The 26,009-nt window shown below is 46.3% G+C and overlaps 1 protein-coding gene across 1 annotated transcript in view; it reads left to right on the top strand.

Annotated features, from left to right (window-relative positions):
• The first annotated feature begins 1,167 nt into the window (after nt 1–1,167).
• Nucleotides 1,168–26,009, top strand: part of CDH11 (cadherin 11) — a 260,594-nt gene continuing 235,752 nt past the window's right edge. The window contains exon 1 of the mRNA XM_063945399.1: nt 1,168–1,360. The gene's annotated coding sequence lies outside the window, so the exon portion shown is untranslated. The remainder of the gene's footprint in view (nt 1,361–26,009) is intronic.

Raw genomic sequence — 26,009 nt, 5'->3', positions numbered from 1 at the left:
CCATGCTCCCACGCTTCAGCAAACCAATGCACACATGTAGACTGGACACCTGTTGACCCCTTCATATAGTGTCACAACATTTATTTATTTATTTATTAGCAGTTTCTTATATAGCGCAGCATATTCCGTTGCGCTTTACAATTAGAACAACAATTATAGAACAAAACTGGGCAAAGACAGACAGACAGAGGTAGGAAGGCCCTGCTCGCAAGCTTACAATCTATAGGGAACAGTATTGCTCAGCCTGTCTGTGCTATTCTACCTTTAAAACTCTCTTCAGGAGACGATTTATATAAATGCTCAGTTGTGTACCGTATGCTCATCTGGCCCTGATCCATAGCAAATATAGATATTTGTAACAGATTGCAAGTTATTTGAGGCTTTGGATGTTTTGTGAGTAGAGTTGTTTAAGAAATAAGAGAAATCTCTGAACTTAATGTGTTTGCATTGGACTTTGTACTGTATCAGCTGCTTGGTCTGATTCAGAAACATTACTTCAGAAACAATCAGGCAGTTGGATGTAGAAAAAAACCTCACAGTCAGAGCCGCAACAATCAGGCAGTTGGATGTAGAAAAAAACCTCACAGTCAGAGCCGGCGCTAACCGCTCAGCAAAGGGATGCAGTGCAGGGAGGCGCCAAACTGAAGAGGCGCTCAGCCTCTCCCTGCTCTGCATCCCTGCTGCTGCCAGCTGCCGCTGCGCCTGTCACACTGGATGACAGGTAGCGGCGCTGGCAGCGAGCAGCGCGGCTCACCCCCCTTCTCCTCCTCCCCAGACAGCGTGCTGCGTGCACGCAGTGTGCGGCCTAGGCCCACACACAGCGCCGCTGCCACTGACATCCGGAGTTGCCTAGCGGGTTGGGGGCGTGGCCTAATCGCGGGAGCCGTGGCCACGCCCCTTTATAGGAAAAATCGTTTAAAAAACAGTATTTGCTGCACAGAGCAGGGTAGGTGTAGTCCGTGAGCCCCCAAACCTCAGCCCCTGAGCCCCTCAGCCGGGGTCAATTCGAGGGGGGAGTGTGATCACTGTGATCACAATCCACTCACCCATACAGGAACAATAACAATAGCAGCAGCCTCTCTTCCCCACTGCAGCACAGCACACTGCAGCATGTGCTGTGCTGCCAACATGAGAGCTGCTGCTGCTGCTGCCCAGTAAGGTGGGAGGGGGTTGGGAGTGCAGGGGACCAGGGCCCCTCTGGGCCCCTCCATCAGTCCCAGGCCCAAGTAATTAGTACCCACTCCCTCCCCCTCTCGGGGTCACTGACAACATCCTACAGAGCCACTGGAGTAACGGATCCTGTGAGAAACCGGAGAAGAAGGAAGAGGAGGAGCAGCGCCCGAGTCGGGACCTCCTGCAGGTACCGGGGCCGCACTGTGGAGGAAATGAGGGCTGTACCTGGCATAGGGGGTAATTCAGAGATGAACGCAGATCGCTGCATACGCATCCGGATCTACGTTCATCTCTGCACATGCTCAAGGCCGCCCTGCCGGACATTACTGTGCGGTGTAATGTGTAATGTGACTAATGGACACTACTGTGCAGTGTAATGTGACTAACGGACACTACTGTGCGGTGTAATGTGACTAACGGACACTACTGTGCAGTGTAATGTGACTAACGGACACTACTGTGCGGTGTAATGTGACTAACGGACACTACTATGCGGTGTAATGTGACTAACAAACACTACTATGCGGTGTAATGTGACTAGCGGACACTACTGTGCAGTGTAATGTGACTAACGGAAACTACTATGAGGTGTAATGTGACTAACGGACACTACTATGCGGTGTAATGTGACTAACGGACATACTATGAGGTGTAATGTGACTAACGGACACTACTATGAGGTGTAATGTGACTAACGGACACTACTATGCGGTGTAAAGTGACTAATGGACACTACTATGAGGTGCAATGTGACTAACGGACACTACTATGCGGTGTAATGTGACTAACGGACACTACTATGAGGTGTAATGTGACTAACGGACATTACTACGCGGTGTAATGTGACTAACGGACACTACTATTCGGTGTCATGTGACTAACGGACATACTATGAGGTGTAATGTGAATTGTTACTATTCTGTGGCCCCTATATTTTTGGCTCTTCCCCCTGCTGGGGGAAGTGGCACGTGTAAAAGGGTGCTCTACCTGGCGCAAAGTTTAAAAGGGAACTCTACCTGGCTCAGTGTGTAAAAGGGCGCTCTACCTGGAATAATGTGTGACTGGATCTACCTGGTGCAATATGTAACAGGGGGCTGTATCTGGCATAATGATTATAAGGGGCACTACCTGGCGTAATGTATATAAGTGGTACTATTGTGTGGTGTCATTTTGAATAGAGATGAGCGGGTTCGGTTTCTCTGAATCCGAACCCGCACGAACTTCATGTTTTTTTTCACGGGTCCGAGCGACTCGGATCTTCCCGCCTTGCTCGGTTAACCCGAGCGCGCCCGAACGTCATCATGATGCTGTCGGATTCTCGCGAGACTCGGATTCTATATAAGGAGCCGCGCGTCGCCGCCATTTTCACACGTGCATTGAGATTGATAGGGAGAGGACGTGGCTGGCGTCCTCTCCATTTAGATTAGGAGAGAGAGAGAGAGATTGACCTGAGGCTGATACTGTAGAAGAGAGTGCAGAGTTTAGTGACTGACCACAGTGACCACCAGCAGTGCAGTTGTTTTATTTAATATATCCGTTCTCTGCCTGAAAAAAACGGTACACACAGTGACTCAGTCACATACCATATCTGTGTGCACTGCTCAGCCCAGTGTGCTGCATGCCTGCATCATCTATGTATATATTATATATCTGACTGTGCTCAGCTCACACAGCTTATAATTGTGGGGGAGACTGGGGAGCACTGCAGTGCCAGTTATAGGTTATAGCAGGAGCCAGGAGTACAAGACAGTCACATACCATATCTGTGTGCACTGCTCAGCCCAGTGTGCTGCATCATCTATGTATATATTATATATCTGACTGTGCTCAGCTCACACAGCTTATAATTGTGGGGGAGACTGGGGAGCACTGCAGTGCCAGTTATAGGTTATAGCAGGAGCCAGGAGTACATATTATATTAAAATTAAACAGTGCACACTTTTGCTGCAGGAGTGCCACTGCCAGTGTGACTGACCAGTGACCTGACCACACTGACCACCAGTATAGTTAGTAGTATACTATATTGTGATTGCCTGAAAAAGTTAAACACTCGTCGTGTGACTTCACTTGTGTGGTGTTTTTTTTTTTTATTCTATAAAAAACTCATTCTGCTGACAGACAGTGTCCAGCAGGTCCGTCATTATATAATATATATACCTGTCCGGCTGCAGTAGTGATATATATATATTTTTTATATCATTATTTATCATCCAGTCGCAGCAGACACAGTACGGTAGTTCACGGCTGTAGCTACCTCTGTGTCGGCACTCGGCAGTCCATCCATAATTGTATACCACCTACCCGTGGTTTTTTTTTCTTTCTTCTTCATACATACATACTACGACATCTCTTTATCAACCAGTCTATATTAGCAGCAGACACAGTACAGTACGGTAGTTCACGGCTGTGGCTACCTCTGTGTCGGCACTCGGCAGTCCGTCCATAATTGTATACCACCTAACCGTGGTTTTTTTTTCTTTCTTCTTCATACATACATACTACGACATCTCTTTATCAACCAGTCTATATTAGCAGCAGACACAGTACGGTAGTTCACGGCTGTAGCTACCTCTGTGTCGGCACTCGGCAGTCCGTCCATAATTGTATACTAGTATCCATCCATCTCCATTGTTTACCTGAGGTGCCTTTTAGTTGTGCCTATTAAAATATGGAGAACAAAAATGTTGAGGTTCCAAAATTAGGGAAAGATCAAGATCCACTTCCACCTCGTGCTGAAGCTGCTGCCACTAGTCATGGCCGAGACGATGAAATGCCAGCAACGTCGTCTGCCAAGGCCGATGCCCAATGTCATAGTACAGAGCATGTCAAATCCAAAACACCAAATATCAGAAAAAAAAGGACTCCAAAACCTAAAATAAAATTGTCGGAGGAGAAGCGTAAACTTGCCAATATGCCATTTACGACACGGAGTGGCAAGGAACGGCTGAGGCCCTGGCCTATGTTCATGGCTAGTGGTTCAGCTTCACATGAGGATGGAAGCACTCAGCCTCTCGCTAGAAAAATGAAAAGACTCAAGCTGGCAAAAGCAGCACAGCAAAGAACTGTGCGTTCTTCGAAATCCCAAATCCACAAGGAGAGTCCAATTGTGTCGGTTGCGATGCCTGACCTTCCCAACACTGGACGTGAAGAGCATGCGCCTTCCACCATTTGCACGCCCCCTGCAAGTGCTGGAAGGAGCACCCGCAGTCCAGTTCCTGATAGTCAGATTGAAGATGTCAGTGTTGAAGTACACCAGGATGAGGAGGATATGGGTGTTGCTGGCGCTGGGGAGGAAATTGACCAGGAGGATTCTGATGGTGAGGTGGTTTGTTTAAGTCAGGCACCCGGGTAGACACCTGTTGTCCGTGGGAGGAATATGGCCGTTGACATGCCTGGTGAAAATACCAAAAAAAATCAGCTCTTCGGTGTGGAACTATTTCAACAGAAATGCGGACAACAGGTGTCAAGCCGTGTGTTCCCTTTGTCAAGCTGTAATAAGTAGGGGTAAGGACGTTAACCACCTCGGAACATCCTCCCTTATACGTCACCTGCAGCGCATTCATAATAAGTCAGTGACAAGTTCAAAAACTTTGGGTGACAGCGGAAGCAGTCCACTGACCAGTAAATCCCTTCCTCTTGTAACCAAGCTCACGCAAACCACCCCACCAACTCCCTCAGTGTCAATTTCCTCCTTCCCCAGGAATGCCAATAGTCCTGCAGGCAATGTCACTGGCAATTCTGACGAGTCCTCTCCTGCCTGGGATTCCTCCGATGCATCCTTGCGTGTAACGCCTACTGCTGCTGGCGCTGCTGTTGTTGCTGCTGGGAGTCGATGGTCATCCCAGAGGGGAAGTCGTAAGACCACTTTTACTACTTCCACCAAGCAATTGACTGTCCAACAGTCCTTTGCGAGGAAGATGAAATATCACAGCAGTCATCCTACTGCAAAGCGAATAACTGAGGCCTTGGCATCCTGGGTGGTGAGAACCGTGGTTCCGGTATCCATCATTACTGCAGAGCCAACTAGAGACTTGTTGGAGGTACTGTGTCCCCGGTACCAAATACCATCTAGGTTCCATTTCTCTAGGCAGGCGATACCGAAAATTTACACAGACCTCAGAAAAAGAGTCACCAGTGTCCTAAAAAATGCAGCTGTACCCAATGTCCACTTAACCACGGACATGTGGATAAGTGGAGCAGGGCAGGGTCAGGACTATATGACTGTGACAGCCCACTGGGTAGATGTATGGACTCCCGCCGCAAGAACAGCAGCGGCGGCACCAGTAGCAGCATCTCGCAAACGCCAACTCTTTCCTAGGCAGGCTACGCTTTGTATCACCGGTTTCCAGAATACGCACACAGCTGAAAACCTCTTACGGCAACTGAGGAAGATCATCGCGGAATGGCTTACCCCAATTGGACTCTCCTGTGGATTTGTGGCATCGGACAACGCCAGCAATATTGTGTGTGCATTAAATATGGGCAAATTCCAGCACGTCCCATGTTTTGCACATACCTTGAATTTGGTGGTGCAGAATTATTTAAAAAACGACAGGGGCGTGCAAGAGATGCTGTCGGTGGCCAGAAAAATTGCGGGACACTTTCGGCGTACAGGCACCACGTACAGAAGACTGGAGCACCACCAAAAACTACTGAACCTGCCCTGCCATCATCTGAAGCAAGAAGTGGTAACGAGGTGGAATTCAACCCTCTATATGCTTCAGAGGTTGGAGGAGCAGCAAAAGGCCATTCAAGCCTATACAATTGAGCACGATATAGGAGGTGGAATGCACCTGTCTCAAGCGCAGTGGAGAATGATTTCAACGTTGTGCAAGGTTCTGATGCCCTTTGAACTTGCCACACGTGAAGTCAGTTCAGACACTGCCAGCCTGAGTCAGGTCATTCCCCTCATCAGGCTTTTGCAGAAGAAGCTGGAGACATTGAAGGAGGAGCTAACACGGAGCGATTCCGCTAGGCATGTGGGACTTGTGGATGGAGCCCTTAATTCGCTTAACAAGGATTCACGGGTGGTCAATCTGTTGAAATCAGAGCACTACATTTTGGCCACCGTGCTCGATCCTAGATTTAAAGCCTACCTTGGATCTCTCTTTCCGGCAGACACAAGTCTGCTGGGGTTGAAAGACCTGCTGGTGAGAAAATTGTCAAGTCAAGCGGAACGCGACCTGTCAACATCTCTTCCTTCACATTCTCCCGCAACTGGGGGTGCGAGGAAAAGGCTCAGAATTCCGAGCCCACCCGCTGGCGGTGATGCAGGGCAGTCTGGAGCGACTGCTGATGCTGACATCTGGTCCGGACTGAAGGACCTGACAACGATTACGGACATGTCGTCTACTGTCACTGCATATGATTCTCTCACCATTGAAAGAATGGTGGAGGATTATATGAGTGACCGCATCCAAGTAGGCACGTCACACAGTCCATACTTATACTGGCAGGAAAAAGAGGCAATTTGGAGGCCATTGCACAAACTGGCTCTATTCTACCTAAGTTGCCCTCCCACAAGTGTGTACTCCGAAAGAGTGTTTAGTGCCGCCGCTCACCTTGTCAGCAATCGGCGTACGAGGTTACATCCAGAAAATGTGGAGAAGATGATGTTCATTAAAATGAATTATAATCAATTCCTCCGCAGAGACATTGACCAGCAGCAATTGCCGCCACAAAGTACACAGGGAGCTGAGATGGTGGATTCCAGTGGGGACGAATTGATAATCTGTGAGGAGGGGGATGTACACGGTGATATATCGGAGGGTGATGATGAGGTGGACATCTTGCCTCTGTAGAGCCAGTTTGTGCAAGGAGAGATTAATTGCTTCTTTTTTGGGGGGGGTCCAAACCAACCCGTCATATCAGTCACAGTCGTGTGGCAGACCCTGTCACTGAAATGATGGGTTGGTTAAAGTGTGCATGTCCTGTTTTGTTTATACAACATAAGGGTGGGTGGGAGGGCCCAAGGACAATTCCATCTTGCACCTCTTTTTTCTTTTATTTTTCTTTGCGTCATGTGCTGTTTGGGGAGGGTTTTTTGGAAGGGACATCCTGCGTGACACTGCAGTGCCACTCCTAAATGGGCCCGGTGTTTGTGTCGGCCACTAGGGTCGCTAATCTTACTCACACAGTCAGCTACCTCATTGCGCCTCTTTTTTTCTTTGCGTCATGTGCTGATTGGGGAGGGTTTTTTGGAAGGGACATCCTGCGTGACACTGCAGTGCCACTCCTAAATGGGCCCGGTGTTTGTGTCGGCCACTAGGGTCGCTAATCTTACTCACACAGTCAGCTACCTCATTGCGCCTCTTTTTTTCTTTGCGTCATGTGCTGATTGGGGAGGGTTTTTTGGAAGGGACATCCTGCGTGACACTGCAGTGCCACTCCTAAATGGGCCCGGTGTTTGTGTCGGCCACTAGGGTCGCTAATCTTACTCACACAGTCAGCTACCTCATTGCGCCTCTTTTTTTCTTTGCGTCATGTGCTGATTGGGGAGGGTTTTTTGGAAGGGACATCCTGCGTGACACTGCAGTGCCACTCCTAAATGGGCCCGGTGTTTGTGTCGGCCACTAGGGTCGCTAATCTTACTCACACAGTCAGCTACCTCATTGCGCCTCTTTTTTTCTTTGCGTCATGTGCTGATTGGGGAGGGTTTTTTGGAAGGGACATCCTGCGTGACACTGCAGTGCCACTCCTAAATGGGCCCGGTGTTTGTGTCGGCCACTAGGGTCGCTTATCTTACTCACACAGTCAGCTACCTCATTGCGCCTCTTTTTTTCTTTGCGTCATGTGCTGATTGGGGAGGGTTTTTTGGAAGGGACATCCTGCGTGACACTGCAGTGCCACTCCTAGATGGGCCAGGTGTTTGTGTCGGCCACTAGTGACGCTTAGCTTAGTCATCCAGCGACCTTGGTGCAAATTTTAGGACTAAAAATAATATTGTGAGGTGTGAGGTATTCAGAATAGACTGAAAATGAGTGGAAATTATGGTTTTTGAGGTTAATAATAATATGGGATCAAAATGACCCCCAAATTCTATGATTTAAGCTGTTTTTTAGTGTTTTTTTAAAAAAAACACCCGAATCCAAAACACACCCGAATCCGACAAAAAAAATTCGGTGAGGTTTTGCCAAAACGCGGTCGAACCCAAAACACGGCCGCGGAACCGAACCCAAAACCAAAACACAAAACCCGAAAAATTTCAGGCGCTAATCTCTAATTTTGAATAGTGTTGACCACTGTGCATCATAATTATTTTACGTCCCTATATTTTCGGTAATTTTTTTATGACCGTATATTTATGGATCTTGAGGGAAATGGGGGGCACCAAAATGTCTAGTTACAGCTCTGAGGATGAGATCGGTCACATTTGTATTTGTAGATAGGCGCAAAATTGATAGGTTGCAGGAGGGCGCCGAACACCCTAGCACCGGCCCTGCTCACGGTGCAGTTTTTCCCCCACAGTTACAAGGTTTTTCTTATTCAATTGCCAACTAGAAAATCAGTTGCAGTAATTTATATGGGAATTACTGCTGCTTTTTTCTCACAGTCCTTTTTTAAGGTAAAAGTTTTCTTTAATAGAGCAATTTAAGCATGGTTGGGATAGACATAAAGATATCCTTACAAAGACCCTCATTCTGAGTTGATCGCTCGCTAGCTACTTTTAGCAGCCGTGCAAACGCTTAGTCGCCGCCCACGGGGGAGTGTATTTTCACTTTGCAAGTGTGCGAACGCATGTGCAGCCGAGTGGTACAAAAACATTTTGTGCAAAACAAGACCAGCCGTGTAGTTACTTATTCTGTGCGATGATTGCAGCGACGAAGGTCCCGGAATTAACGTCAGATACCCGCCCTGCAAACGCCTGGACATGCCTGCGTTTTCCCAAACACTCCCAGAAAACGGTCAGTTGACACCCATAAATGCCATCTTACTGCCAATCTCCTTGCGATTGGCTATGCGAATGGAATCTTCGCTAGATCCAGTGCACAGCAGCGATGCTCTTTGTGCCCGTACGATGCACGTGCGCAGTTTTGCCGTTTTGTTACCTGATCAATGCGCTGCAAAAATCGGCAGCGAGCGATCAACTCGGAATGACCCCCAAAGAACTAAGGGCCTAATTAAGCATGGACCACAAAAGCAAAATCATTCTCTAATGGGCTAAACCAGGTTGCACTGCAGGTGGGGCAGATGTAACATGTGCAGAGAGATTTAGATTTGGGTGTGTTGTGTTCAAACTGAAATCTAAATTGCAGTGTACAAATAAAGCAGCCAGTATTTACCCTGCACAGAAACACTATAGCCCACCCAAATCTAAATCTCTCTGCACTTGTTACATCTGCCACACCTGCAGTGCAGCATGGTTTTGCCCATTAGAGAAAGATTTTGATTTTGGGATCCATGCTGAATTAAGCCCTAAAGATCAAATAGGGTTGAGGTTACCTAAAGGTTAAAAAATAATGACACAATAGATGGGCCAAGTGGTTCTTATACACAATGTCGACCTAAAGACCGGATCCCCTTTAAAATACATGTTTCATTAAAATAACATTTCTAGAATATATTGTTGCATAGTACACATCAATAGACATTTTCCATGATGTTCTGATAAAAAAAAAAAATGATATTCTTGGCAAGCTCTGACATCCAACTTGCTCCTAGTCTTCATTGAAATAAATTATATTGTTTTTTTCTCGTAAAACATTAGTCGGCTTTAATTACACGTGACACTTTTGTGTGTGTGTAGCTACAGAGCCGGCCCTAACCAATATGATGCCCTAGGCAAGATTTTGGCTGGTGCCCCCTGGCACCACCGCCGGTTCCGCCTCTGACTTTGCACCTCTTTCCCAGCACCATCACCCCTCACCCATAGCAGTCCTTATTTTGGCGTTTGTACCCACTATATTTTAAATAGGAACAGTTCGCACATTTGGCGTACAGCCCAAAAAGGGGTGTGTTTTTTCTGGCAAGGGGCATGGCCACACAATAGTAACCCCAATTCAAATTACGCCACACAGTACTGCAACTTTATTCACATTTGATCATGCGATAGTGTCCATAATTCACATTATATCCCACAGTAGTATTACTTTACCTTATAAACTTTACTCCTCACAGTAGAGCTCCTTATTCACATTACATCACACTGAATTGCTCCTTATTTACATTACACCACACCATATTGCTCTTTATTTACATTAGACGACACAGTAATGCCCTTTCTATACGCAACGCCACATAGTAGAGCACCTTATACACATAATGTCACACATTAGTAATGTATTTATACACATAATTCCACACAGTAATGCCCCTTACACATATGAGACATGTCATTAATGTCCTTATTAACATAATGCGTCTTACACATTATGACAACCTTTATTAATGCCCTTTTACACATAATGTCCCTTACACATATGCCGCACATTATTAATGCCCTTATACACATAATGACACACATAGTGCCCCCTACACATTTGCTGCACATTATTAGTGCCCCATACACATAATGACACACATACAGTAGTACCCTGTTGCACATATGCCGCACATTATTAATGCCCTTATACACATAATGACACACATAGTGCCCCTTACAGATATGTTGCACATTATTAATGAGTTTTAACATGACACACATAATGCTCCTTACACATATTCCGAACACTACTGCACAACCAACCCACTCACATGCACACAGCAATCACACTGCCACTAACACTGTGACCTCTTCCTCTGCTTGGATACAGATGTGCCCTCATAAAACTTGCCTCAATGCTAACGTCGGGCACCTTTTTTTTTTTTAATGCATCTTATTTGCATTGCTATGTCGCTAGGATGCACAAGCAGCTTTCTCTAACGTCCTAGTGGATGCTGGGAACTCCGTAAGGACCATGGGGAATAGCGGGCTCCGAAGGAGGCTGGGCACTCTAGAAAGATCTTAGACTACCTGGTGTGCACTGGCTCCTCCCACTATGACCCTCCTCCAAGCCTCAGTTAGATTTCGTGCCCGGCCGAGGTTGGATGCACACTAGGGGCTCTCCTGAGCTCTTAGAAAGTTATAGTCTTAGAATTTGTTCTTTTCAGTGAGACCTGCTGGCAACAGGCTCACTGCAGCGAGGGACTAAGGGGAGAAGAAGCGAACTCGCCTGCTTGCAGCCGGATTGGGCTTCTTAGGCTACTGGACACCATTAGCTCCAGAGGGATCGACCGCAGGCCCAGCCTTGATGTTCGGTCCCGGAGCCGCGCCGCCGTCCCCCTTACAGAGCCAGAAGCAAGAAGATGGTCCGGAAAATCGGCGGCATGAAGACTCAGTCTTCACCAAGGTAGCGCACAGCACTGCAGCTGTGCGCCATTGCTCCTCTCACACACTTCATACTCCGGTCACTGAGGGTGCAGGGCGCTGGGGGGGGGCGCCCTGAGGCAGCAATAAAAACACCTTGGCTGGCAAAAATACCTCAATATATAGCCCCAGGGGCTATATATGAGGTAAATACCCCTGCCAGAAGTCCATAAAAAACGGGAGAATAGGCCGCGAAAAAGGGGCGGAGCCTATCTCCTCAGCACACTGGCGCCATTTTCCCTCACAGCTCCGTTGGAGGGAAGCTCCCTGGCTCTCCCCTGCAGTCTACAAGGGTTAAAAAAAGAGAGAGGGGGCACTAAATTTAGGCGCAGTATACATTATATATATAGATATAAAGCTATAGGGGACATAACTCAGTTAGTCCCTGCAGTATATAGCGCTCTGGTGTGTGCTGGCATACTCTCACTCTGTCCCCCCAAAGGGCTTTTGTGGGTCCTGTCCTCGTTTAGAGCATTCCCTGTGTGTCTGCAGTGTGTCGGTATGGCTGTGTCGACATGTTGAATGAGGAGGCTTATATGGTGACGGAACAGAGGCCGATATATGTGATGTCGCCCCCTGTGGGGCCGACACCAGAGTGGATAGAGAGGTAAAAGGTATTAACCGACAGTGTCAACTCCTTACATAAAAGGGTGGATGACGTAACAGCAGTGGGACAGCCGGCTTCGCAGCCCGCGCCTGCCCAGGCGTCTCAAAGGCCATCAGGGGCTCAAAAACGCCCGCTCTCTCAGATGGCAGACACAGATGTCGACACGGAGTCTGACTCCAGTGTCGACAAGGTGGAGACATATACACAATCCAATCCGTGACTTGATCCCGGCAATAAAAAATGTGTTATACATTTCTGACTTTAACCTCTATAAATGGGTTTTAGGTTTGGGGAGAAAAAACAGGCAGTGTTTTGTTCCCCCATCAGATGAATAAATGAAGTGTGTGAAAAGCGTGGGTTCCCCCGTTAAGAAACTGGTAATTTATAAAAAGTTACTGATGGCGTACTCTTTCCCGCCAGGAGGATAAGTTACGCTGGGAGATATCCCCTAGGGTGGATAAGGCGCTCACACGTTTGTCAAAAAAGGTGGCACTGCCGTCTTAGGATACGGCCACTTTAATAGGTACCTGTTGATAAAAAAAAAAAAAAAACAGGAGGCTATCCTGAAGTCTGTATTTACACACTCAGGTACTAGACTGAGACCTGCAGATAGTGCTGCTGCAGCGTGGTTGGTGACCCTGTCAAACAGGGATACTAGTTGGCAAACATAAAAACATATTAAAGACGTTGTCTTATATATGGGGGATGCACAGAGGGATATTTTGCCGGCTGGCATCCAAAATAAATGTAATGTCCATTCTGTCAGGAGGGTATTAGAGACCTGTCACTGGACAGGTGATGCTGACTTAAAAAGCACATAGAGAGCCTTATAAGGGTGAGGAATTATTTGGGGATGGTCTCTGGGACCTCGTATCCACAGCAACTGCTGGGAAGAAATAATTTTACCTCAGGTTTCCTCACAGAAAAAGGTACAGTCCTTTCGGCTTCAGAAAAGCAAGCGGGTCAAATGGCGCTTCCTTTCTGTACAGAGACAAGGGTAGAGGGAAAAAGCTGCACCAGTCAGCCTGTTCCCAGAATCAAGATTCTTCCCCCGCCTCCTGTGAGTACACACCATGACGCGGGTGCTCCACAGGTGTAGCCAGGTACGGTGGGGGGCCGCCTCAAAAATTTCAGCAATTAGTGGGCTCGCTCACAGGTGGATCCCTGTTTCTTCCAAGTAGTATTTCAGGGGTACAAGCTGGAATTAGAGATGTCTCCCCCCAGCCGTTTCCTAAAATATGCCTTGCTGACAACTCCCTCAAGCAGGGAGGCTGTGCTAGAGGCAATTAATAAGCGGTATTCCCAGCAGGTAATACTCAAGGTGCCCCTACTTCAACAAGGACGGGGTTACTATTCCACACGGGTTGGGGTACCGAAACCGCATGGTTCGGTGTGACCCATTTTATATTTAAAATCCTTGAACATAAAAAAATTCAAGTTCAAGATGGAATCGCTCAGGGCGGTTATTGCAAGCCTGGACGAGGGGGATTACATGGTATCCCGGGACATCAAGGATGCTTACCTGCATGTCCCCATTTACCATCCTCGCCAGGAGTACCTCAGATTTGTGGTACAGGATTACCATTACCAAGTCCAGACACTGCCGTTTGGACTGTACATGGCACCGAGGGTGTTTTATCAAGGTAATGGCCGAAATGATGATACTCCTTCAAAAAAAGGGAGTTGTAATTATCCCGTAATTGGACAATCTCGTTATAAGGGCGAGGTCCAAGGAGCAGTTGGTAGTCGGGGTAGCACTATTTTGGAAAGTGCTACAACAGCATAGGTGGATTCTAAACAGTCCAAAGTCACAGCTGGTTCCTATGACACGTCTACTGTTCCTGGGGATGGTTCTGGACATAAACCAGAAATAGTGTTTCTCCCGGAGGAGAAAGCCAAGGAGTTGTCATCTCTAGTCAGAGACCTCCTGAAAACCAAAATAGGTAGCGGTGCATCATTGCACGCGAGTCCTGGGAAAAATGGTAGCTTCTTACGAAGCAATCCCATTAGGCAGGTTCCATACAAGAACTTTTCAGAGGGACCTGTTGGACAAGTGGCCTGGATCTCATCTTCCGATGCATAGGCTGATAACCCTGTCTCCAAGGACCAGGGTATCTCTACTGTGGTGGCTGCAGAGTGCCCATCTTCAAGAGGGCCGCAGGTTCGGCATACAGGACTAGGTCCTAGTGACCATGGATTCCAGTCTTTGAGGCTGGGGGGCAGTCGCATAGGGAAGAAACTTCCAGGGACTTTGGTCAAGTCAGGTTATTTCCCTACACATAAATATTCTGGATCTGAGGGCCATTTACAATGCCCTGAGGCCAGCAAGGCCTCTGCTTCAAAACCAGCCGGTACTGATCCAATCAGACAACATCACGGCAGTCGCTCATGTAATCAACAGGGCGGCACAAAAAGCAGGATGGCGATGGCAGAAGCCACAAGGATTCTCCGATAGGCGGAAAATCATGTGTTAGCACTGTCAGCAGTGTTCATTCCCGGAGTGGACAACTGGGAAGCAGATCTTCTCAACAGACACGACCTCCACCCGGGAGAATGGGGACTTCCTCCAGAAGTCTTCCAATAGGATTGTACACCATTGGGAAAGGCCACAGGTGGACATGATGGCGTCCCGCCTTAACAAAAAGCTAAAAAAGATATTGCTCCAGGTCAAGGGACCCTCAGGCGATAGCTATGGACGCTCTGGTAACACCGTGGGTGTACCAGTCGGTTTAGGTGTTCTCCCCTCTGCCTCTCATACCAAAGGTACTGAGAATAATAGGAAGGCGAGGAGTAAGAACGATACTCGTGGATGGCCAAGAAGAGCTTGGTACCCAGAACTTCAAGAATTTATATCAGAGGACCAATGGCCTCTGCCACTCAGTCAGGACCTGCGGCAGCAGGGGCCCTGTCTGTTCCAAGACTTACCGCGGCTGCGTTTGACGGCATGGCGGTTGAACGCCGGATCCTGAAGGAAAAGGGTATTCCGGAGGAAGTAATTCCTACGCTTACTAAAGCCAGGAAAGTGGTTACAGCAACTCATTATCAACGCATATGGCGAAAATATGTTGCATGGTGTGAGGCCGAAAGGGCCCCAACAGAGGAATTTCAACTAGGTCGATTTCTGCATTTCCTGCAAGCAGGAGTGACTATGGGCCTTAAATTGGGTTCCATTAAGGTACAGATCTCGGCTCTGTCGATTTTCTTTCAAAAAAGAACTAGCTTCAGTACCTGAAGTTCAGACATTTATAAAAGGAGTGCTGCATAGTCAGCCCCCGTTTGTGCCTCCTGTGGCACCTTGGGATCTCAACGTGGTGTTGAGTTTTCTTAAAATCACTTTGGTTTGAACCACTAAAAACCGTGGATCTGAAATATCTCACATGGAAGGTGGTTATGTTATTGGCCTTGGCTTCTGCCAGGCGAGTATCAGAATTGGCGGCTTTGTCTTGTAAAAGCCCTTATTTGATTTTCCATATGGATAGGGCAGAATTGAGGACTCGTCCCCAATTTCTCCCTAAGGTGGTGTCAGCGTTTCACCTGAACCAGCCTATTGTGGTGCCTGCGGCTACTAAGGATTTGGAGGACTCCAAGTTGCTAGACGTTGTCAGGGCCCTGAAAATATATGTTTCCAGGACGGCTGGAGTCAGAAAATCTGACTCGCTGTTTATCCTATATGCACCCAACAAGCTGGGTGCTCCTGCTTCTAAGCAGACTATTGCTCGTTGGATTTGTAGTACAATTCAGCTTGCACATACTGTGGCAGGCCTGCCACAGCCAAAATCTGTCAATGCCCATTCCACAAGGAAGGTGGGCTCATCTTGGGCGGCTGCCCGAGGGGTCTCGGCTTTACAACTTTGCCGAGCAGCTACTTGGTCAGGGGCAAACACGTTTGCAAAATTCTACAAATTTGATACCCTGGCTGAGGAGGACCTGGAGTTCTCTCATTCGGTGCTGCAGAGTCATCCGCACTCTCCCGCCCGTTTGGGAGCTTTGGTATAATCCCCATGGTCCTTACGGAGTTCCCAGCATCCACTAGGACGTTAGAGAAAATAAGAATTTACTCACCGGTAATTCTATTTCTCGTAGTCCGTAGTGGATGCTGGGCGCCCATCCCAAGTGCGGTTTATCTGCATTACTTGTACATAGTTATTGTTAACTAAATCAGGTTATTGTTGAGCCATCTGTTGAGAGGCTCTATTGTTTCATACTGTTAACTGTGTTTCATATCACGAGTTGTACGGTGTGATTGGTGTGGCTGGTATGAGTCTTACCCGGGATTCAAAATCCTTCCTTATTGTGTACGCTCGTCCGGGCACAGTACCTAACTGAGGCTTGGAGGAGGGTCATAGTGGGAGGAGCCAGTGCACACCAGGTAGTCTAAGATCTTTCTAGAGTGCCCAGCCTCCTTCGGAGCCCGCTATTCCCCATGGTCCTTACGGAGTTCCCAGCATCCACTACGGACTACGAGAAATAGAATTACCGGTGAGTAAATTCTTATTTTTGCTGATTAAAATGATATGCAGCATGCCTATGTACTGTGTGAGACTGTGGCTGTATCTGCATATGAAATGCTACACACAGGACATAGAGTTACTTACCCTGTATGATCACTTCAGCGCTGCAGGTCCCGGAAAAGACGTCAGACATCCACCCTCCAAATACCTCGACATGCCTGCGTTCGGATCTCCATGCCCCAAAAACGGGGAGTTGACGCCCGGATCCAACTACCTCCTGTGAATCTTCTTGCGGTCACTGCTGTGACCGTTTTCTTCGTTGGAGGCGTCGCTGCCCAGTGAAGGCCATCACCGGGCAACAACGCGCCTGCACAATGTGGCTGCTGCGCATGCGCAGTTCAGACTCGATTGCACGGCTGCGAGGAAGCGCAGCGTGCGATCGGGTCAGAATAACCCCCTATATCTCTTGAATTTTAAGGAACTCTTCCTAACTCCCAGAAGAACAAGCCACATCCTCGCATTCCGTCCACTTTCCTGGTGAAGTGGGAGGAGTTGGATCTCAATGGTGTAGTTCACTGCGAAACGCCTCACCACGACCCACCCACTGTGGTTCAATGCCATGAATGGCACTGCAATATTGGCCTGTTCTGCACTCCAGGTACAAAAAATGTTGGCTAGTATGTTTTATTACATTGATCTGGGTACACTTAGAAATGTAATCAAAAATAAGAAAATACCTTGGCGCACCAGGGGTTAAAGAAAGAGTGCCAGAAGGAGTTAGTCAGACTTCTGGCACTCTTTCTTTAACCCCTGGTGCGCCAGGGTATTTTCTTATTTTTTATTTCAGTCCATACTAGTAAGGGTACTAGTTTATCTGTCGGCTGCACCACTTCTACCAACTATTACATCCGGCCATTACGGCCCTTTTTCATATCCAACTATATCCTATATACCTTTCTCTGTCCTTCACACTATTCTTTTCCCTACCTTTTTCAAATTAATGTTTTTCTAAACTAAAGGGGTTTGCGCAGATAGTATCTGTCCCCATACACTTAGAAATGTGCTTCTGAAATGCAATATGGAGGTATATAAGTAAAAAAATGTTTTATAACCACCAGCTTTGAACTGGTGCTATGTACTAATCTATTTGTGCACTAGAAGTGGGTATGTACCATTATACTCAGTGCCTGGTTCCAATTTGTATGCGATACGTATGTTCACAGAACTGAGCGATTATCGGTAGACTGAGCATGTGCAGTGTTCACACAGCACATGAGCCAAGGTACCTTTGAGATGCTACTTGCAGTAAGGATTTAATCGCAGGGTGATTAAAAGGACAGGACTGTTTGGAGGAGGAAACAGGGAGTGGCAGCATAATTCCTGGGGGGATGTCAGCCATTTTTGGGATGTGTTACTGCCTTCAGCTGTAATCATCTATGTACAGTAACATTGGGGTATATTTACTCAAAGTCGATTTGGGTCGATTTTGAACTATTTTTAATCGATGTTTGGTGGATTTTTAATTGATATGTTTCAGTGTCTAAATCACACTTTTACTAACAGATGATTTTTGACTTCTGTTTAAAAAAAAATGTCAAAAATCATCTGTTAATAAAAGTGGGAGTTAGGGGTATATTTACTAAAAGTCAATCTGGGTCGATTTGAGTTTGGTCGATGTTTAGTCAATTTAGTATTCAGGGTCTAAATTCTACATTTACTAACAGATGATTTTTGACACTTTTTTTAAAACTTTGTCAAAAATCATGTTAGTAAATGTGTGATTTAGATCCCGAAACAATAAATCGATAGAAAAAAATTGATCGAACATCGACCAAAAATCGACCCAAATCGACTTTTAGTAAATATACCCCATGGTGCCAATGGCCAGTCTGCGTGACCATAGACTCACTCTGGGAGTCTATGTTCCTCTTTCGCCATCGATGCTGTATATGTTGCTGAGGACATTACATTGGCTTCTGTGGGCGACTTTAATCTTTTCTGGGCTGTGCGTCACTTGCAACGGTTAGCAAGTCCGTAACCTGAAACATTGCAGCTGCGTAGGTATTTGTGTACAAATCGGAATCAGGACTTTGCACTTTAGAGGAAATCTATGCAGATTTATGTAAATGTATTGCACTTTGTAATGGCCTCTACTGTGTTCAATATAAACGTTCAGTTATGTCTTGCTCAGTATTAAACAGACTGTTGTACTAGATAACGCTAAGAAGTAGTTTTACTTGCATTTGTCCTGTTTCTTCATTTAAACAGGATTTATATAGTGAAAACGTATAACCCAGCTACGCTGTCAACAGCAAATCATTGGTCAAAGACAGAATTGATTTTACAACTTGCAGAATAAAGAAATATAATAACAGAATTCTGTTGTTTTAAAAGAAAGAAAGAAATCAACATATTTTGTAGCTGAACGATTATCTAGAGTAAGTGCAGTGTGTTCATATAAAATGTAATAGAGTGATGTGTTTTCAGTAAAATAAGGAATACATATAGTATATGTGGTTCACTTAGGCTGTAATTTCAGTAACACTGCTGTTTATCCCTATTTATCAAAATTTTGGAATTGTTTCTTCTTAGTAGCCGATCAACAGTGTATATATTACTCTCAAATATAAAGGCACAATAAATGCAATTCTCAAAGATTTCCTGTAAATTGTAGCTCATAGAGTCATAAAGCACGGATGGTGTAATGGTTTGCATTGCTGTCTCACAGCACTGAGGTCATGGGTTCAATTCCCACCATGGTCCTAACTGTGTGGAGCTTGCGTAGTCTCCCAGTGCTTTCGTGGGTTTCCTTTTGGTGCTCCGGTTTCTTCCCACAATCAAAAAAATATACTGGTAAGCAGGGTTGGACAGGCCCACAGGGGTAAGCACCGGATGGGCCCTACTGCCTGGGGGGCCCACCCCCTCCTCTAGAGATCAGGTCTGTTACTAATCTAGTACATTATCTTGCATGCACTACAGTATTTACTGTACATATTTATTTAGGGGACCAACACTTGCAAAATGGTTAGGCAAACCAATGTGGTGGCTGGACACCCCCCCTCTAGAGACTGGCCACACCCCTAAACATGGGCCCCAACCACTGCATTTCCCTGGTGGGCCCTACATGCCCCAGTCCGACACTGCTGGTAAGTGAATTAGATCTGAGCAAAATTAACTCTAGTGCAGACCTGGCCAACCTGTGGCTCTCCAGCTGTTGTGAAATGCCCCACCACAGTTTTGCTACTAGGGAATGCTAAAACTGTAGCAGGATGGGATGTGTAGTTTTACAACAGCTGGAGAGAAACAGGTTGGCCAGGCCTGCTCTAGTGTGAATGCTTGTACATGTGGTAGGGAATATAAGGAGTCATTTAGATCTGATCGCAGCAGCAAATTTGTTAGCAGTTGGGCAAAACCATGTGCCTAATTCAGACCTGAGCGCTGCTGTGCGTTTTCGCCCAGCAGCCGATCAGGTCTGAACTGCGCATGCCAGGCAGCCGACGACCATCTCAGCCTTGCGATCGCCTCTGCCTGATTGACAGGCAGAGGCGTTTGCTGGGCCGGAGGGGGCGTGCTAGCGGTGTTTGGCATTTAGGGGCGTGGTTTCTGTGCTGGGTATGTACTGGGCTGGCTGCTCTATTGTTACACTGCAATTTAGATTTCAGTTTGAACACACCCCACCCAAATCTAACTTTCTCTGCACATGTTATATCTGCCCCCCCCCCTGTACTGCAACATGGTTTTGCCCAACTGCTAACGCAGAGGTTCCCAAATGCGGTCCTCAAGGCACCTCAACAGTCCAGGATTTAGGTATATCCATGGTTCAGCACAGATGGTTAAATCAAATTGACTGAGGTGCTAATTAAGTCACCTGTGGCCAAGTATGGATACATTTAAAACCTGGACCGTTGGGGTGCCTTGAGGACCGCGTTTGGGAACATCTGTGCTAACAAATTTGCTGCTGCGATAATATCTGAATTAGGCCCATAGAGTGTAAGCTCCACTGGGGCAGGGACTGATGTGAATGCCCAAATGTTTTCTGTAAAGCGCTGAGGAATATGTGTGTGCTATATAAATAACTGATAATAAATAACATGTTTATAGTATAGAAAGGTTTCAATACTCTCTTTGACATGAAATGCCTGAAACAGTAGCCAACGACCTATTAAAGCATCACCTCTGTTCTTGTCTTTCCATAAAAGGCTTTCAGACGGATGTGTGCGCTAAAAGTTCTCACCCAACCTCTGTTGTCAATTTTCTCCATAAGGCAGATCAAAAAGTTTGATCTTCCTCTCAGGTATTTGTTTATAGGAAAGGAAATTGGGGAAGGGGCAGCAGGAATCACTGAAGGCCACTCATATCTGTCAATTGTGCATAAAAAGACTCACTAAGAGACTATTATATTTGCACCAACCTGTTTCCCAAGCCCATTTCAAATGGCACACCAACTTGGTGGTTCTAAGATCTGTTCTGGGCTCAATTTAGAGAGAAAGGGGACAATGGGACATAGGGTGTGGCTCCCCTATTTGAAATTTGAACTGACTTGCAGCCCCTCCTCTGGAGTCACCACTGATCCTAACTGTAAAGCACTATAGACTATGTTGGCGTTATATAAGTAACTGTTAATAATGATAAGATCTCTCAACAGAAACTGATGCTGAGTGGCATGCAAAGTGGCTGTAGTTGTGGATAGCCCCAGAAGCCAGATTTGCTACCTTATGCTAATCCAAGTGCCAATGTGTGTGCACGTGGAAACCCATGCTGACCATTGATTTTACGCTGGCTGCATCATCATCTGCACTTGAACCAGCCCCGTTAGGTGCAAGAGATCCATCAGAAACAGGCGTCCCTTCCCTGTATACATGACTCACACAGAGGTTTTGATACACGACCACAACAATCGCCTGAAACTCCAATGACAACACTCCTACAAGTCAAAGAGGTTATGTGTGATTATCTCATCGAAAGACAGATCCGTCCAAGTTCCGTCCATACGGACATATGCAAAAATGCATAAATTCACTTCTGTGTGCTGTATGTAAAAACGGAACAGTTTCCGTTTGTGCTAAGAGAGACGTTTTTTTTTAGACAGATTTTTAACTTTTTCATACTTTACCATCCACATGGACTATGATTGGGAATAATAACCGTGCCAAGCGCAGTGGCAACAGAGCGAGGCACCTTGCCCGCAACATGGCAAAGAAAGTGAGCCATGCAAGGGGACACAGTGCACTAATTGGAGTTTCTAGTCATGTTACAGAAAAAAACAACACCAAAAACGGTCCAAAAATCCATGTCGACATTATCATGTGTCAATATGTCTCGTGTCAATCATGTTCATGTGTCGAACATTTTCCCATGTTGACCATGTTTATGTCGACCAATAGTGGTCGATCTAATGACTGTCGACCTTAACTAGGTCGACCCTTTATACCACAACCTCGATGTCCACGTGGATAGTAAATCAAGCAAATGTTGGGAAACATGTGAAACCCCAAATAATATGTCGACCATTTGTGTGTCATGTCGACCTTTTGAACCTTTCAACCTTTTGGGCCTGTCCACCTCAAGTACTGTCAGCCTTTCATCTGTCAACCTTTTGTACCTGTTGACCTCATTCGTGTCAACCATATGGTGTCGACCTATTGACTGTTGACCAATACATTTTTGACCTATCATCCAGATACCGGCAATAGTCATGCAGGTAATCTATGCTAGGAGGATTTGCCCTCAGCTTCTATAAAGAAAAATCCAAACTTTTCCACTCAATCTTCCCCTTTTACAGAAGAAGTTGTACGATGTGATTAATGAACATATGCTCTGTATGCTTCACTCACATTAGTATTTTTGTCCACAACTAGATCATAAAACACCAAGTAAATGACATGTAATTTCCTACACAGCACAAACCAGAGGAAGAAATATTGAGGTAGTGTCCCTTTAATGTTTACTCCAGAAAACTACTCTCTTGGCCGATATACAGTATCTGGTTAGAAAGTGGTCAATCTCTTGTATAGTCCTTTTTAACTTAACCTGGTCATGTTTTCATCCTTTAAAGATGTCAGACAAAGTTTTAGATCAAAGAACTCACTGAACGGAATTGAAAAGTTTTAGATGAGTTGTCAAGCTTCATTTATCTGTAGCACAATGTACTGTCTAAGATACAGGTCTCACATGAGTCATTTCAGATTACGTGTGTCCATCATTCATTGCTGGTCTACATCATAAAAACGCTGATCTCTGGTTCCGTACTGTGTGAGGTAACGCACTATAAAATGTACACTCGCAGCTCACAGCAGTCTCTGTCGCGGAGTAATGTACAGTACGGTATGTACCTCAAAATACTAAACTAATCGCCTTACATAATAAAAGTGATACATTATAGCAAGCATTTAATGGTGGTTGATGGACTCTTGCTCTCATTTCGAACTACTGTGTATAGGGGGTCATTCCGAGTTGATCGCTCGCTAGATGTTTTTAGCAGCCGTGCAAACGCTATGCCGCCGCCCACTGGGAGTGTATTTTAGCTTAGCAGAAGTGTGAACGAATGGATCGCACAGCTGCTACAAATTTTTTTTATGCAGTTTCAGAGTAGCTCAAAACCTACTCAGCGCTTGCGATCACTACAGACTGTTCAGTTCCTGTTTTGACGTCACAAACCCGCCCAGCGTTCACCCAGCCACGCCTGCGTTTTTCCTGGCATGCCTGCGTTTTTTCGAACACTCCCTGAAAACGGTCAGTTGACACCCAGAAACGCCCACTTCATGTCAATCACTCTGCGGACACCAGTGCGACTGAAATGCTTTGCTAGACCCTGTGCAAAACTACATTGTTCGTTGTGCCCATACGACGCTCGTGCGCCGCATACGCATGCACAGAACTGCCGTTTTTTAGCCTGATCGCTGCGCTGCGAACAAATGCAGCTAGCGATCAACTCGGAATGACCACCATAGTGTGAATGGGTTTTTTGTGTGAGTAGTTGGGGTGTGCAATCCTTCCTTTCCTCTCTGCAATATGATTAGCATTAATCCATCCAGTTCCGTTCTATAAAGCTGAAGAGGATATTTATTCAGTTCCGTTATAGAGTACTAGACTGCGTGTATTTACGCTGTGAATTGCACACTGTGAATCTGATACTGAGTCAGATAAAGGTGCACAAGCTTCTCGCAATTATCAGCACACTGTGCATGCGCAGCACCATGCATACTGTATGTACCTTTATGGAGGATAAGGGGTATTTACTAAAGTGTGGGTTTATAGAATTGGTGATATTGCCACCAATCAGATTCTACTTATTCTTTATGTAAAACCTTCTAGAAGATAAAAGCTACAATCTGACTGATTGCTACGTGCAACATCTCCACTTCTATAAACCTGCACTTTAGTAAATATGCCGCTAAAAGAATGTACTCTCTGTGAATTGTTTATTACTGGGTGTCTCATGGGGGTTTTGTGGGCATGTATCCCGACTTTGGTGCTTGTTTGATGGTGGATATGGGACATGTGTCAGACCGATCTTGTAAGTATCGGTTGGGTGCTAGTCTGGGCCGGGTTCACTACGATCGGCCGGCCTCCCGGCGACCAGCATATCGGCGCCGGCTTACCGACAGTGTGGCGAGCACAAATGAGCCCCTTGCGGGCTCGCTGCGCTCGCCACGCTACGGGCACGGTATTTTATTCTCCCTCCAGGGGGGTCGTGGACCCCCACGAGGGAGAATAAGTGTCGGTTTGCCGGCTGTCGGGCTCCCGGCGCCGGTATGCTGGTCGCCAGGAGCCCGACCGCCGGCATACTGAAGACCACCCGTCTGGGCCATAACAAGCCTGTATTGTGCTCTGTGCTGGCCACACCCCTGACCACATCCCCTGTCTGATGATTTGATAAAGGCGCTGGTAAGAGCAGTGCTGCCCGGATTGTCCTCAGGACACTCTGTGGAGCCACACAGACTGCAGGGTGACTGCCTGGAGCGTCTAAAGGCTGGCCCTGCAGCAGAGATCCTGGCTGCAGGGTGCCATTGTTGGACCCTGGTAGCCAGATGCAGGGACCATGTGGCAGCTTCGGCGCCTCCCACAAGATCTTGCACTCTGCGCGGCAGCACCGCTCGCATAACCCTAGTTACAGCCCTGGTACTGATACTAATGATGGTGGTTACAGCTGTGTCTGGTAAATTAGTGGGCGAAGCGATGTATACACATGAAGACAACCAGAAACTTGCTCATCTGGCTGGATACTGGCATTGGCATAATCTGGCAGCCTCTGATGTCAGCATGTGGCTCCTGACAGGCCTATCTTCAGGTAAATAGAAGTACACTAGACAACATTAATATCACTAGCGGGCACACTCTCCTGCAGGGCAGCACCTTGTGCTGAGTGCATACAGATCTCAGTGCACTATTAGTCCTATCATGGGGGTTTTTAGGTTGTTTTTATTTTGCATTTTAAATATTTGACTTAAATAAATAGAACACGTACTGAATAGTTGGGCAGCATTATACAAAGAAGGGGCATAAAATTCCAGGAACAACTCTTTCAAATCTGTGACTTTCCCTAATGTCTTTTGTATTTGTTGCATAAGGTGCAGATTAGTAAAAGGCAGTGTTATCTCCAAAATACATTGATTTGTTTCTTGCTCTTTTAAACATGAAGCATACCAATAGACAAATTACTGCATTTATTCTGTGACTTGTAGCATTTTCCAACACATCAAATACATGGTATTTACTATAGATCACTGTATGTCATGGCTCTCAAGAGTCAAGACCCACTTCTTCACCAAACCCAGCCAAATCTCATCCTAAGCCTCTGTTCCACATTCTCTATGTACCCCGTCTGTGTCATCCCTGTCTGTCTACCCCTCCCCTTTAGATTGTAAGCTCTCACGAGCAGGGCCCTCTTCCCTCATGTGCTTATCCTTTGTCTTACTTTAATAATCTTCAACTGTACCACATCCAGCAGTCTTCTGCCACCTGATACTTATTCCAGTGTCATCTGCTGATGTAACTATGTTTATTTACCCTGTACTTGTCCTATACTGTCATCAACTGTAAGTTGCTGTTTTCCTGTTTGATTATTTATGTACTCTGTAATTGGGCGCTGCGGAACCCCTGTGGTGCCATATAAATAAAGGATAATAATAATAAAATAAGATTGTAGATCACTGTATGTGGTGATCAGGGCAACTCTCCAGGAACCTATGAGGAAGTCTCTGCTCTATTTTCATCTCATCCTCACACATGCCCTCTGGATTCTGCCCTCTTGATTCTTTTCCCACCCAACTCCACCACTCACTATCCCTTGCTGTTCAACACTTCTGTCTCCGATGGCACATTCCCATCTTCCCTTAAACATTTTCTCATCCCATCATTTCAAAATCAAGCATCTTTCGACCCAGCCTCTCCCTCCAAATAGCAAACTAGATTTCTCTGTTGGCAATCTAAT

This window comes from Pseudophryne corroboree, chromosome 11, assembly GCF_028390025.1.
Source record: "Pseudophryne corroboree isolate aPseCor3 chromosome 11, aPseCor3.hap2, whole genome shotgun sequence".
Taxonomy (NCBI): domain Eukaryota; kingdom Metazoa; phylum Chordata; class Amphibia; order Anura; family Myobatrachidae; genus Pseudophryne; species Pseudophryne corroboree.
The sequence above is the reverse complement of the archived record's forward strand: the minus strand, read 5'-3'. Positions and strand labels throughout refer to the sequence as shown.